This window comes from Trichosurus vulpecula, chromosome 6 (genome assembly GCF_011100635.1).
Source record: "Trichosurus vulpecula isolate mTriVul1 chromosome 6, mTriVul1.pri, whole genome shotgun sequence".
Classification (NCBI taxonomy): Eukaryota; Metazoa; Chordata; class Mammalia; order Diprotodontia; family Phalangeridae; genus Trichosurus; species Trichosurus vulpecula.
Genome location: NC_050578.1, coordinates 170,265,390 through 170,279,158, shown reverse-complemented (window position 1 = coordinate 170,279,158; position 13,769 = coordinate 170,265,390). Strand labels below are relative to the sequence as shown.

Sequence of the window (13,769 nt, the reverse complement as noted above, 5' to 3'; positions counted from 1 at the left end):
TTTATACCTTTCCTTCATGGTTGTCTGCCCCTTATTTACAAATAAAAAAAGGTGGTAAGACAGAAGTGTGCTCAACACCAGTGCTTTATGTGGGATGCCTTCCCAAACTCCAATCACAGGTTTTTATCTTTCTTTCCTTTTATGCCTCTCTGCCCAATATACCCTCTAAAGTTAGCTTTATTTTGCTTATGACTAATCCTTCCCTGATTCTGCCTTCTCTTTTATTCCACCCTTTAACTCTCCCTATTCTTTCCAGTTTCCCTGTTCAGTTGAATGTTTTTCTACACCAAACTTTTTGAGTGTGTGTGTATGTGTGTGTGTGTTTGTTTGTGTTCCACCCTCCTTCAATTGGTTCAATTAAAAGCAATATACAGCTCTCTCAGATCACATCAGTGGCAGTTGTGTATGTCCCATTGGAAATTCTTTGCTCCCAGGCGTGGGTCTCTGGACTTCCTGCCTTGAAAGCAAAGCAGCAGACATCATGTGAAGGTGAAATCTTCCCTAAAGATGACCCCACCAAACCCATCACCTCATTGCCTTTCCAGACTATAAGGTAGGCATTATCCACATCATCCAGGAAGTGGACAAACCTGGCTGTAAGGTGAACAAGAAGGAAGTAGTTGAGTTGTTTACCATTGTGGAGCTACCATTCGTGGTCATTGTAATCATATCATGGACTACATGCAAACCCTTATTGACCTTCAAAACAATCTTTGCTGAGCACATCAGTGATGAGTGTAAGAGGCAATTCTACAAGAACTGGCACAAGTCCAAGAAGAAGGCCTTCACCAAGTATTGCAAGTAATGGTTGGGTGATGATGGGAAGAAACATTGAAGAAAGACTTCAACAGCATGAAAAAAAATGCTGCCAGGTGATCCAAGTCATTGCCCGCACTCAGAAGTACCTGCTCTCTCAGAGACAGAAGAAGTCTCACCTGATGGAGATACAGGTGAATGGAGGGAGCATGCCTGAGAAACTAGACTGGACGTGCAAGAATAAGTTGGTTGATATTATTGGAGTGACCAATGACATCGGTTACAAAGATATCACCAGCTGCTGGCGCACAAAGAAACTACCCTGAAAAAAACCACTGAGGTCTGGATAAGATTGTCTGTATTGAAGGTTGGCACCCTACTCTTATGGCATTCTCTGAGGCTCAGGCTGGTCAGAAGTGCTACCATCACTGCCCTGAGATCAACCAAATGATCTATAAGCCAGGTATATCGGATCAAGTGTGGGAAACTGATCAAAAACCGTGTATTCACTAATTACACCCTGTCTGACAAGAAACTCTTGGGAGGATTTGTCCAGTATGGTAAAGTGACCAATGACTTTATCATGCTGAAAGGCTATGATGTTGGGACTAAGTACATGTCTTCACCCTACGAAAATCTGCTGGTACAGACTAAATGTCGGGCTCTGGGGAACATTGACTTGAAATTCATCAGCATCATCTCCAAATTTGGCCATGGCTGGTTCAAGACTGTGAAGAAGAAAACTTTCCTGAGACCACTTTTTGAGTGGTCTCAGTGGTCTCAAAAAGGACCATGTTGCTAAAGAAGATGCTGCCTAATGTTTCCAAGCCAGCCTGGAGCTAATGGATTATCAATAAATTGAAATGATTTTTTTAAAAAAGGAAGAAAGAAAGGAAAAAAAAGTACAAATGATGCCTGCTTCTCCAACCTCTGTCTCCTTATTTGTATAGGTTTTTTCTTGCACATCCTGATTACGTTGTGAGTTCCCTCACTGTTCCTTCCCCTTCGTTTCCTCTCCCTTCCTTTCTTTTCTGCCTTTAAGATCATCAAAGCATAATAAAAACCACTCCCAAATTGTGACCAAGCTATATTTTTCTTTATTATATTTCTTGTAGAAGTTTTGGAGTCATTCTCTTCTGGGTTTGTGTCTTGGGAGTGTCTCTCCCCATAATAGCCCTTTATTGTCTGTTTCTATTTGTGTTTCCTCATTCTTCCTGCCTGGTTTCCTAAATTGTGACTTTGTGTTAGGGCTAGGTTCTGTGTAGCTCTAGAAGAAAATTGGGGCCTCATGTTGTCTTGGCTTATATTATTTGAGGCCTTGTCACTGCAATCTCCAAGCACGGAATTTTGCATTCTTCAAGGAACTAAGGGGCAGCTCAGTCCAGAGAAATGCAAACTTTCAGTGAGGCTTAAGCAATCTGCTTTAGTACACAGGTCACTTCTCTGATGATCTGAGCTTTGCATGTTCTGTGATCAGAAAGATAGAACTATAGGCCCAGTACTAATCTGCACCCTTGGGTTGAATCAACAATGCCCCTTCTCTGTCAGAGCAATCAAGCAGCAGGCTTGATTTACACCTTGTCTACACCTGACCTGCATCCTTTCCCAGGGTCAGAACAATGGATCTTCAGGCCTACCCCTGTTCCAGAGCTCCTCTTTTCATCATTTGGCTATGGGCTGACATTACAATCTTGAGCTAGAGGAATGACTTACTGAACTTTCTCTTCAGCTTTTCCAGTAACTATGGCATCTCGTATTCTTCTTAGATATTTGTTGCAGTAGCTGTAAAAAAGAACCAGGCTGTCTGTTTCCTCCTACTCTACCATCTTTGCTGGTTTCCTGGCAACTTTTCCAAGTGCAGAAATACTATTGATAGATAGAAATCTGCCTTCTGTGTTTTCTGTCTACACTTACTCCTTCAGTGACTTTGTCCCATCAAATCTTCTTCAAATATCACCTCTACCTTGATGGCTCCCAAAACTCTATCTCCCTATAGCCCTGATCTTTCACTAGTATTTAAATTGTATATTTCCAAGTGGCCATGGTGCAACTCTAATAGAATGTTCCTCCATCAGCTTAAACTCAACAAGTCCAAAGCCAAATTCATTCTCATATTCTCCTCTTCCCCTCCCTAATTATTCTCATTTCGTCAGTTGTATCACTATTCTTCTAACCTCCTAGACTAAATATTAGAATCATCTTTGACCTTTACCTATATTTAATCCCAAAAATTTTAGTGTTTTACTTTGTCTTACCACTTTTTGTTTTTGAAATACTCTTGAATTCATCCCCAGTCCCACCATTCCCACTGCCACAATACTGGTCCATATGAGCATCACCCTTCATCCATATACCTCCAACAACCTCACAGTAATCTCTCTGCTCATAGCCCTTTTCCCCTCCAGTCCATCCCATACACTACTGCCCAATTAATCTTTGTTAAGCATCACTTTCTTTGCATCATTTCTCTTGCTCAAAGAACAATTTGTTCTATAATGCCTGCTAAATCAAGTTTAAGCCCTCTATAATCCTCCCACATTCTTCCTCTACAAAGTCAAGTGGAATTCATCACTGTCCTTTATACAAGTTTATATATACATGCATATATATGTATATGCATATATTTTTCTCATTTTCTTTCCTCGTCTATTCCGCATTTGCCCTCTTTCTACCTATAGGAAAAAGGACTAAGCCTGTGATTTCATTAGTATAAAGAATTCCCATATAAGGAAATTCCCTACTCCAATTTAGGTCAGCCTCTTCAATAACCTGAAGTCTTGGAGGGCTGCCTAGAGCTCTAAAAGGTCATGACTTGCCCAGGGCCATGTAAACAGTATTTATCAGAAGTGGGACTTAAACCTAGGTCTTCCTGACTTAGAGACCAGCTCCCTGGCTATAATACACCATGCTGACTCTTACCTTTATACAAATGTTCTCCTAATATGGCCTTTGTTGCAAACATAGGCACATACTTTGAATGCTGATGAGACCATAGAAATGGAGATTAGAATGTGATCCTTTGGCTTAAAATATTTTAAGATAATAACACTACCTGGTTTAATGTTTTGTCTTCTGCATTAATTCCAAGAAGTACAAAAAGGTAAAATTGATCTTATTTTCAAGTAATAGAAACATATTTAAAGAGTTATTGGAAGCAAAGAAAAATGCCTAAATGCATGGCTTTTAGAGAGAAATTAAAAACTGAGCCAAAAATAGGTTTAACCATTTCAAGATTCTCTGATAAATCTGGATGCTCATTTAACCAGAGGATGGGTATTTTAAGATAATAACACTACCTGGCTTAATGTTTTGTCTTCTGACTGCATTAATTCCAAGAAGTATAAAAAGGTAAAATTGCATCTTATTTTCAAGTAATGGAAACATATTTAAAGAGTTATTAGAAGTAAAAAATATTGCCTAAATGCATGGATTTTAGAGAGAAATTTAAAACTGAGCCAAAAATACATTTAACCATTTTAAGATTCCCTGATAAATCTGGAATAAACTAATATTTAACCTCATTTAACCAGAAGATGGGTATTTTAAGATAATAATACTACCTGGCTTGATATAGAAAGCTCCCTTTAAGGAATTTCTTCTTCCAATGCAGATCGACACTCCATAGAAAGTTCACATTCTTAGAGAATATACTAGTGCACTGGGAGCTTAAGGGACTTGACTAGAGTTATACAGCCAGTATGTGTCAGAGACTAGACTTTAACCCAAGTCTTCACAGCTCCCAGGCCGGCTCTCTGGTCCAGAAAAACATGCTGTCTCTGAACCCAATTTACACTTTTCTTGATGACTCAGATCTATCCATCTTTTCCTTGCCCCAATTCACTTTCATTTCTATATCCACTATAAAAGTTTAGGACCTCATTACCTACAATCCATATTCTTTCTCTCCACTTCAGTGCCTCCTATATACCACATCATAAGTTCCGTCAGGCCATGAAAAGACACTGAATACACACCTAGTGACAAATCATGTATCCTCTAAAGAATATCCTTGCTAAGTTTGAAGAAGCTGTTCTGGGGATGTGTTCCAGATGGTTGAGACTGCAGAATGTGACCTCCGAGTAAGTTAGGTGTCCTGGCATCATCTTCAGACAGTAAAAGAGAGTTTTGTGGTTGCTTTGGATTCTTATTACTTTCCATCACATGCTTTCTTTTCATGGCCATCCCTAGACATTGCATAATTCCTGTAGGAGCAGGGCTGTGAAAGACAAAACCATCTCCTTCCCCAGGTTCTTTGATTTCTCATATTCTTATACTGTAAGTATAGAAAGATAGCAACTCACAAAACATGATATCTAACCTTTTTTTGTTTTTTTTACAGGAAGGGAAATTGAACTTTACAAGAAAACTAATGGACAATCCCCCCCACAGGTAAGCTATTTCATTTTCTTTTTGTATGTTTTAAAAGAGAAGCTCCACTTTCAATTTACCACTAAGTAGGTTTAGTTTATTATGATATATTATATCATATTATATTATATATTGCATTTATCATATTATATAGTATTCGAGCTGGAAGGAACATTTGAGATCATTTAATCAAACCTGTTCACTTTATAGGTGCAATAATTGAGGTCCCAGGGAGAGGGGCTCAAAGCACAGTTGTGGAGACTATAACTGAGGTCATAGGATTAAAGATTTAGATCTGAAAGGGATATGAGAGGTCACCTGGTTTGCAAAAGAGGCAACCGATACTCAAAGAACTTAGGTGATCACAGTTGTAAGAGGCAGAGCCAGGCCTTGAATTCAGGGGCTCTGATTCCAAATCCAGTTCTTTAGAAGAGGGATTCTGTATTCATTCCACTATACCATGTACAGAATTTATTACCATCAATGTAACTCTGATTGCATTACACAGGGCAATCCTGAAAAATCTATTTCTTCTTTTTTTATTTGGGTTTCAGTTGTTGTTGTTGAGTCATTTCAGTCATGCCCAACTCTTCATGACCCCATTTGGGGTTTTCTTGGCAAAGATACTGGAGTGGTTTGCCATTTTCTTCTCCAGCTCATTTTACAGATGAGGAAGCTGAGGCAAACAGAGTTAAGAGACTTGACCAGAGTCACCCAACTAGTAAGCATCAGAGGCCAGATTTGAGCTCAGGCTTTCCTGACTCCAGGCCTAGTGCTCCATCCACTGTGCCACCTAGCTGCCCTTTGAGTTTAAATAATAAGTAACCTTATTATTCTCCTGTAGTTGCTGTGATTCCGTCAAAACCTTCTCAAATAGAAGTGACAGAACACATCCCAGCCAAAGTTTCATCACCACTTGAGTACATCTTCCTTGGCAGTGCCCAGGGGATTAGGAGCTTTTCTTTGCATGACTGCATGATCACATTGCTTTTTTTTTTTTTTGCACCATCCATTCCACATAGTTTTCATCAAATTTTAAGTCCCTTAAGGACAGAGATTGAGTTCTCAGAGACAAGATCACGGAGGCATCCGGCAGCATGCCCCAATTAGAGTGAGTGCCCAGCCCCTTGCTGGACATTCTCCCTCTCCTTTCCTAATTATTTATATTCCTACATTGCCCTTATTTCTAAAGTCACAAGAATAAAATTGCTATGTACAATCCTACATGTTTCATACTTCTTTGCACCCGCCACAGTGTCTAGCATAGTGCCTTACACATGGTAAGAATTCAATAAATATTTCTGGTTGATGTTGAAACACACTCAGTTAGCCGTTTAAAGTGGAGGAAGTCATGGGTTATAAATGATACAAGTCACCTAATTCAACAAACATATTGTCTGCTGTTCAAGTAAGCTATAATTCAACAAGTCAAGTCAGCCAGCATTTACCACGTGCCAGGCATTGTGCTAATCACTGGGGTTGCAAAGAAAGGCAAAAAATAGTCCCTACTCTTAAGGAGCTACAGTCTAATGAGAGAGACACCATGCAGACAACTGTGTATGTGTAAGATGTGTACAGAATAAATTCATAGGGAAGGGAATTAAAATTAAGGAGAACTGGGAAAGGTTTCTTGCAGAAGGTGCAACTTTACCTGAAACTTGAAGGAAGCCAAGGAAGCTCAAAGGCAGAGATGAAGAGGAAGAGATTTCCAGGAATGGAGGACAGCCAATGAAAATGCTTGGTGTTGGTAGAGAAGAGTGTGATGTGTGAAGGACATCAAGGAGGCCAGTCTCATCAGGGCCATCCGAACCAATGAGGCCCCAGTGTGATTTATGTGGCCCACCTACAAGCATAGAAATTTACATAAATGCTTTAGTAAAGTAAGTTGAGCTACTGCAGAGCTCTCACTAAAATGGCAAATCAAAATCTATTGTCTGTTGTTTCAATGAAAACCTAAGGTTGGACAGCCCTGGATTGCACTATGCTAGGCATTGTGGCTACAAAGACCAAAAAAATAAAAGTGACTCTTTCTTTCCTTCGAGGAGATTGTTTCATTCTCTGCAAAGCTTTGAGCTAGGAACTTAGAATTTATTATTATGTGCTTTTACAACAGTTTCCAGTTCCACTCCCCAGTTGACCCTTCTAAATTACAGTTTGAGCTCAATGCAAGAGAAGAGAAGAGTAGTAGTCTTCACTTTCTAGACCCAAAGCCCACCTTTCAATTCCTGATCAAGCATTTCTCTTCAAAGCTGCTCTGACTTGATAATTTCCCATGTGGTTCTGACCATAGTATAGCCCCGAATGAAGTTCTCCCTCTTCTGGGCTTATAGATTCCAGGTCAACTTCCTTGAATTGCTCTTACTCTAAAAACTCTTGGTCAACACATAGGATCATAGCTTGAGAACTAGAAGGGTACTTTTTAGAAGTCATCTAATCCACTCTGCCTGTTTTCTAGAGGCAGAGATTTGAGGCTCCAAGAGACTGAGTAACAGATCCTGGATAACTATTCTATTCTTAAAGATAAACAGGGAGGTGGGTTCTAAAGTGTGGCCAGTTCCCAACTGGATTATATAATGGGATGGTTGGGCAGTTGGTCATTCAATACAATAAGTATTTATTGAGCACTTTCTCAGTACCAGGCACTCTACTAAACTCTGGGAATAGAAAGAAAGGCAGTAACAGAGTCCCTGTCCTGAAAGAGCTCATGTTCTAATGGAGGAAACAAAATGGAAATAACTATATGAGTACAAGATGTAGAGTTGGTGGGTGATAATCTCCAAAGGTAAAGCTGTCTTTATCTAAAACCCTAGGGAATTCCATTAACATCCCAGTTTTTTTCTTCATGGGATTTAGTCACAGTGGCCACTTCTCTTGCACAAAAGTCTATGGCATATATTTGAATACTGTTGACACTCAGTTCCCTCAAAGGTTCCCTAATGCTATTTGTAGCTTTTAAATTTTTTGATCTTTGAATGAATGAATGAAAATGTGTTTATTAAGAGTTTACTATGTACAAAGCACTGAGCTAAACTCTGGGGCTACAAACAGACAAGTAACACAGCACCTGCTCTGAAGGACTTTCACTTTCCAATGAGAGAAACAACACATATAAAAGGTTTCTGTTGCATGTCAGATTGCAAAAGGTCTCAAGGTCCTTAGGGTGCAGCAGCAGAAGCAAATGGTCATGCCTCTTTAATGGCATTTTTACTGATAAAATCATGTCACTTTCTGGTGCTTTAACCATTGGACTTGGATGGCAAGAACTTTCTTTTCTGGATTTTTAGTAGTGGTATGTAGGGGAGTGGGGTAAAGGGATGGGAGGGTGAAAAGAAGAAGTGGTCTGGGAGGTGATGTCATTCCTGTGGCTGTTGAGTTTACTTGCTAATCAGGTGCAGTTGGTCAGCAGTTGGTTGTGGTCATAGTGAGGAAGGTAGGCTCTTTCTCCAAAGTGATGGCTTCTCTCAATGAAGCTGGGATTGGAAGCGGGACCAAGGGTTTAGAGGGCACTGTTTTTCCTAGGGGTCTTGGGTTCAGACTGCTGGAGTATCTCCCAAGTCTTAGGGGAGTGGGTGGTCAAGATGGTGGTGGTCTTTTGAGTTACAGAGAACATGCCACCTCCCTTCTCTCCTTTAGGGTGTTTCACTGCTTCAGCTACTCTGGCTTGCCAGCCCCATAGGTGGCAATTGGTCTGCTGTTGGTGGGGATGGCTGACTCCCTTATACATAAGAGTTGCTTCATTGATAATAATTGAGCTAATGAAGCAGAAGTGGGCTGAGGGGCCCTGACACCCTCCTCTACCCCTTTCCTTGGTCTTATCTGCCAGTCAGTGACAATTGGTATTGGTGGTGGCCGGAAGAATAAATCCCTTCTCCATATGTGATTGCTCCTTCTCAGACTTCTTTGCTAGATCTTTGTCCGAGCCACACCCAATACAGATAGATCTCCCTCAGGGTTTAGTCCTGAGCTCTCTTTGCTTCTCCTTCTAGATTATTTAATTTGGTGATCTCATCAGCTCCCAGTTAGGAGAACTAAGACAAAGTAGTGCCACGGAAATGTAGAGAGAAAAAATTACCAAAGAGACAAGGAATATCAAAAGCTACAGATAGGTCAAGAAGGATGAGAATTTTTAAGAGGCAATTCGATTTCGGCATTTAAAAATAACATTGGTAACTTTGGAGAGAATGGTTTTGGCTGAATGATGCCACTCTCAAGGCTCTTGGGATCAGGTTCCTGGATTATCTCCATCAGTGTCTGAAGAGAAGTGAGAATCAAGATGGTGGTAGTAGCGGTTTGGCTTGACTGGCACACACTACCTCCTATGTCTCCCCCAGGATGCCTTGCTGCTCTTCAGCAGAAGACAGAATGAACAAAGCTGACAGCCTCAAATGTTACCTTTGGAAGAAAGGAGGGAGCAATCTGCCCTATCCTTCTGCACCATGCTGACCCCCACCCAGGCCTTTTTACATTCAAATAAGACCAAGCAGCCTAGGCTCTACCTTCGGAGAAACATGAAACAGCAGTGATTAAGAAAATGATGGCCTGTGGGAGTCTTATCATGGCCTGGCAGTAATCCCTCCAGAGCCTTTCACCAGGACTAGAAAGGGGAAAAGGCAAAGCTGTTGGGAATGCTGAAATTTAGAGGGCTCTGAAAGGTAAAAATGATTAAGCTTAGCACTATGTAACACACATAATTAGTTAAAATAGGAAGCTACTAGATGGGCTTCCTGCTAGCAGCAGCTACATGTTGATGAGCTCCTTCCTCTGCTGTCCCCCCAACCCCCACCCCACTAGCAGAATCTGTGCCTCTCTCCAACCAGCAGTATCCCAACGTGTCTCCCAAGAGAAGGGCATCTATCTCAAGGTCCAAGGTCCATTCTCCAAGTCCTCCATCCCCAAATCAAATTCTTCCCTCAAGAGCTGCAACTGGTCATCAGGATGATGGAGAGAGAAAGCATGGGAAGGGAAAATGTGGGGATGTGGCCACAGCCCAAAGAGCCTAGGAAACCTAGGAATGGAGAAAGCTTTCTGGTATAGATGTCCAATCAACAACCCTTCTCCCTTTTTGCTGCCTAGAAAATATATTCTCTCAGTTAAGTCCTACCATTGATTCAATTTATTATGGTTTTCCTTCCAAGGCATTTACAAAGAAATTAACTGTGCTGCCATCTGGTGGATGAAGAGGGACAGCTGTCTCAAAGAAAGCAGCTGCCTGGAAACCTAATTTTCTTGTAGTGAATTTTATACTAGTGAATTTTGCACTGAGATGATATGAAGAAACTTTATTGTAAGAAAGGCTTCCTTTCTAGGATCCACAGGCAAACTTCCCAAGCAGGTTTCATAAGGTCATAAGATTTAGAACTGGAGAAGACTTTAGAGGCCTAGACAGAAGTAGCAGAGCCAAGATTTGAACTCAGGTCCCCAAAAACTAGCATTCCTTCTACTACACCATGGTATCTATTCCTGTCTTCCAAAGGACTGAACCACTTTCAGGCTACATGAATGAAATAGCTATTGAGGAAGGTTTGTCAATTCAACTCCACAAATACTTATTAAGAACTTATTTTGTGCAAAGCACTCTGTTGAGTGACTTGAGGAGTTTTGTCCATCAGACTTCCTTTTTCTGATAGGTAGATGCTGATGGCCTCTGCCTACCTACCTACCTACCTCACTCTCTATTCCTCCCTGCCCCCTTCCCCAAAATCAACTCTGTCATGTTAAAGATTTGTTCTTCCAACTCTTTAAGGCTTTTCATCGTCAAGATCTTCCATTAAAATGAAAATGTCATCAGGAAGGGTTGTACCATTGTCAGGAGATTTCCAACTATTAGATCTTGAAGCCTTATATGGTAGATCGGTTTATTTTTATTTTTCAATTACTAAGCATTTATTTCCTTTCTCTTTCATACCACCTCCATTTAAAAGAAAAATAAAAACAAATCTCTTGTAACAAATATGCATAATCAAACAAAACAATTTCTCATATCAGCCATTCCCAAAAAGGTCTCATTCTACATCTTCAATCCATTATCTCTCTGTCAGGAGGTAAATAGCATACATTATCATGTGTCTCTGAAATTATGATGATTCATTGCATTGAATAAAGATAGTATGTCTTTTAAAGTTGTTTTCTTCACAAGTGTTGTTATTGCAAATTGTTTTCCTGATTCTTCCCACTTCACTATGCATCAGTTCAAGTCTTCCCAGGTTTCTCTGAACCCATTCCTTTCATCATTTCTTATGGCATGATAGTATTCCATTTATACCCATATGTTGTTGTTCAGCCCTTCCCCAAATGAATTTACAGTTCTTTGACACTTCAAAGGGAGATGCTATCCATCTTTTTGTACAAATGGGCCCTTTTCTTCTTTCTTTGATCTTTAGGAATATAGGTCCACCTGGGATTGTTTCTCCCACAGTTCCACTCCACCTCCCTGGTGAGATTTGCCAGGATTCATAGCAGGGAGGTAGACCTCTGTTGCCATCTATTCCATGAAAGGAATCCCCACTCTCCACAAAAGGAATCCCTACCGAAGATCATCCACTCACCCAGCCTCAAGGACTTTACTATCAACAGTATCACTATCCCAATCCCTTACCCCCCCACATTTAAAGGCAATAGAAAGTAGCTCCTTTTCTCTCTCTCTCTCTCTCTCTCCCTCTCTCTCTCTCTCTCACACACACACACACACACACACACACAGAGAGAATAATATACGTAAAGTGCTTTGCAGACCTTAAGTATATGATAAGTATATGTCAGTTGTTATCATTACTATCATATTGGGAAGAAGTATAGTATAGGGCAGGCTTTGGAATTTAAAAAAAAAAATCAGGTTCAAATTGGGTCTCTGCCTCTTTTACTCCTGGTGATATCTTGGATACTTCGCTTCATCTCATTGAGTCTCACTTTCCCCTTTTGTAAAATAAAATTTGAACTGGATGACCACCAAGGCCCCTTCTAGCTTCAAATCTATGATCCTGTGAACCTATGTGTGGTCACGGCCAAATGAAAACTAGGCCCTGAGGTACAGAGACAAAGAAGAAGAGGGGAAGTGAGAAAAGACCAAAGCCAGTATCTCCTATTTCACGTTTTGCCTGGGGCTAGACCTCATTAAGACACTTTTTTTTTTCCTCGTGGTGTTTTTATGGTAAAATAACTTTCCAGGCAAGAACTCCCTTCATAAGTAACTAGATGGGGCAGATAGCAGACTTCTTTCAATGGACCTGGGGTCTGCTCAGTGTATACTCCCTTCTGGTTCAAAGCCCATCTGTGCCTGCCAATGTTGTGTGACTCCTGACTCATCACGCGGTCAGTCTCCCTCAGGGTCTCCGCCCAACCACCAAGATCTTGATGCAGTGCCTGGATGCCAATGGAGCACACAGGTCATCCTATCAGTTTCCTACCACGTGACTGGCCCATCTTTTTTATTCCCCAGTCACACATCTCTCTGATTACATCTTTTCTGCCTTTGCCCTTGCACAATTCCTCATTTGTAATGGGCTGCAATCCTGCTCACGCCCACCATGCACCTCTCCATTGCCCTTTCGGTGACCCTTGCAAGATCGTGGTATTTCATAGCTCTCAGCCATGTAAAGTCACAGAAAGAATATTGTTGTTAAAAAAGATGGGCCTTTGTTTCAAGAAGAAGCTGAGGGGGGTGTCATAAAAAACACTGCATAATTTCCCCAAATCAATCAAGCCCACTCTCCTTCTCCTGTTCAACTCATGGGCCCACGTTGTGAAGGAACTTAATATACATTATTTGTTGATGACAAGATCAAGACGCAACCATCAGGTTCTTCCATTTTTTCACCTCAGATGTTAAAATGAATTTAATCAGTTTAATATCAGAAGCACTAAGAAACAAATACTCCAAAGATTATTTGTAGCCAATAACAGTGTTGTCGTAGGTAGAATACTGGCGGTTTAAGAAATCTGTAGTAAAGGGGAAGCTAGGTGGTACAGTGGGTGGATAGAGCACTAGCCCTGGAATCAGGAGGACCTGAGTTCAAATCCAGTCTCAGACACTTGAATCTTACTAGCTACCTGACCCTGGGAGAGTCCGATTGCTTCCCCCTCCAAAAAAAAAAAATCTGTAGTGAACCTCTGAGCACTATTTCTCAGATCAAAGTTCCTGGGTTCAAATCCTACCTCCACCACTGACTGCCTGTGTGATATTGAGCAAATCATTGTAAAAAGAATGTATTGACAGTAGCCTCAAGGCCCCTTCTAGCTCTAAAGTTAGAGTTATCCTGTCTTCCAGCCCTTCCTCTGCTATAGATTCTTCATGTGGACTCTCTTTTCTCCACTTCATAGGATCATAGAGCAGAAGTGCCTGTGGTTTCCCTATGGGGATAGAAAATCTTAACTATAAAGATGTTTGAGTACTAAGGAGACATTTTAAAAATTAATTTTAATTAAATTTTATTAATTAATTCCAGGGAATCTCTGGGCTTACTACACAAAAGGTGTTCACTGAACACTTGTCCATTGTTTGACTTTTTAATTTATTATTAAATCCCAACCTGTCTGTGTCTTTCAGACATTATCAGGTTGGCTTCCTGAAAACAAAGAGTCTAGATTTTAGTATGGAATTCTTTTGTCTGAAAAACTTGTCCCACAAACACAAACCAGCTCCCAACAGC

The 13,769-nt window shown here is 40.7% G+C and overlaps 1 protein-coding gene and 1 pseudogene across 1 annotated transcript in view; both read left to right on the top strand.

The window, feature by feature from the left end:
• Positions 1–13,769, top strand: part of C6H4orf19 (chromosome 6 C4orf19 homolog) — a 90,074-nt gene that overhangs the window by 68,665 nt on the left and 7,640 nt on the right. Inside the window, exon 2 of the mRNA XM_036763456.1 lies at positions 5,096–5,145. The gene's annotated coding sequence lies outside the window, so the exon portion shown is untranslated. The remainder of the gene's footprint in view (positions 1–5,095; positions 5,146–13,769) is intronic.
• On the top strand, positions 406–1,574 carry LOC118853403 (annotated as a pseudogene).